The sequence below is a fragment of the Manacus vitellinus genome, unplaced genomic scaffold (genome assembly GCF_001715985.3).
Source record: "Manacus vitellinus isolate BGI_N305 unplaced genomic scaffold, ASM171598v3 scaffold_110_pilon, whole genome shotgun sequence".
Lineage (NCBI taxonomy): Eukaryota > Metazoa > Chordata > Aves > Passeriformes > Pipridae > Manacus > Manacus vitellinus.
This window is the reverse complement of record NW_021938845.1, coordinates 664,939-666,831: the sequence shown is the minus strand read 5'-3', so window position 1 is coordinate 666,831 and position 1,893 is coordinate 664,939.

The window sequence follows — 1,893 nt, the reverse complement described above, 5'->3', positions numbered from 1 at the left end:
CCAGGACACAGGTAAGGAGGCTCCTGTGCCCCTCCCTCTCCAGCTCCATGGGGATCCAAACCTGGAATGGCAGTGCTGCTCATGGGAATGTTGGGCTCTGGAATGTCCTGGGATCCCCCCGGGATTCCCGGGGGCAGCAGCTCCTTAGGGATTAATGAAGCTGCTTTGTTTTCCCAGCTTGGACAATCCTGGCACCGGCATGGATGGTCTGGGAGGATTCCTGGGAAAGGGTGGGATGTGGGAGAACCTGCTCAGTGCCGTGGGATTGAGGGAAACAGGGAATTCCTGGGCTGTCCCCGTGTCCTGTCCCCATCCCAGGCCCTGCAGTGGCTGCTCCCATCTCCTCTCCATTGCTGCTGGATCCTTTCCCTTAGGGAACTGTAATCCAAGCTTTTCTCCTTCCCAAAGCCCCCCTGCAGGAATCCCAGCAGGAATCCCAGCAGGAATCCCGGCAGGAATCCCAGCAAACCCTCCACTGGGAGCTTAAAACAAGTCCCTGTTTTAGGAAAAGCAGCCTCTGAGATCCCCTCGTGCTCCAGCCACCCCTGGGTGCTGGAATGGGAGCAATCCCTGGAAATCCAGCAGTGGGTGAGGCCTTTACCCCATTTATCGGATCCCTGGGTGTTTATTCCGTGGTTTTCCCGGTGGGAGCAGCTCCAGGCTGTGGGTGGAGGGTCCCCCAAGGATGCTGAACACTCCCCTTCTCCAGGCTGACAATCCCAGTGCCCTCAGACATTCCTTGGATGGCCCTTCCAGACCCTTTCCAGCCCTCGGGGAACCGACAGCTCCTTCCCAAGTTGGAAAACTTGGCATTCCTTGGAGCCCCGTGTCCCAGGAAGATGCTGGAGAGCCCTGGGATGATGCTGGAGCCCCCTGGAACCCCCCCAGTGCCTGGTGCCAGCCTGGTGTCCCCCCATTCCCGGGAATTCTCTGTTCCCAGCCCGTGAGCTGGTTGCTCCCCCCCCACAGGGTGTGTTTATCCAGCTGTATCCTGGACAGCTTTTCCAGGAGAATCCTGGGAGAGGCAGTACCACAGACTGCACCTGCTGGCTCTCCTGGACCAGCCAGGGGGGTTTCCCTGTCCCAGAAGGAAATCAGTGGGATAAGCAGGAATTTCCCCTCCCCACCCTGTGCTGGCTCTTGTTCTTCCAGGTGCTTTCCAATACTTCCTGGAATAATCTTTTCCATGATTTTACCAGGCCTGGATTTTCCAGGCTCCTCCTCCTTGCCCTTCCTGAAATTCCCCACCTTCCAGCCAGCTGGGACCTCTCCAGATTCCCAAAAATCACGGAGAGAGGGATTTGCTTTCCTCCCTCAGAGGAAAGCTCTGGAGTTTTCCGGAGCAAGGAAGGAGCCTCAGGAAGCTGCTGGCTCACAGATATCCAGGCTTGGATGGTCCTGGGAACGGTGGGAGATGCTCCTGGAAGGGCAGAACCAGCACAGGGATGAGGGGGATGCTCCAGGAAAAAGGTCCTGGCAGGACTGGGAAGGCAAAGGTGGATGTTCAGGATGGAAGGATCCCAAACCAGGAACCCTTCCCAGAGCTGCCAGGAGGGGCTGGATCCAGCTCCTGAGCCAGGAGCAGCAGGATCTGCAGCCAGGGAGGCTGGGAAAGGGGTTGGAACAACATCATGAACGTTGGGAAGGACCTCCAAGGTCCAAAATCTCCAAATCCCCAGGGACAGAGCCAAGGACTCTGTTGCTCCAAAGCACCCAGGGAAGCCTCAGCTTCGATTCCCCTGAGCCTTGGAGGGGAAAAAAAAGCAGGAAGTGAAGGTGGAGAAGGAGGAAAACCCCTGCCCAGGCCCAGGGGAAGGTGAGTTTTTTGGGCTGGTGAGTTTTTCGGGATGGCAGCGACGGCAGCAGGCAGGGCCTCGGGATCGACGCCGCTCC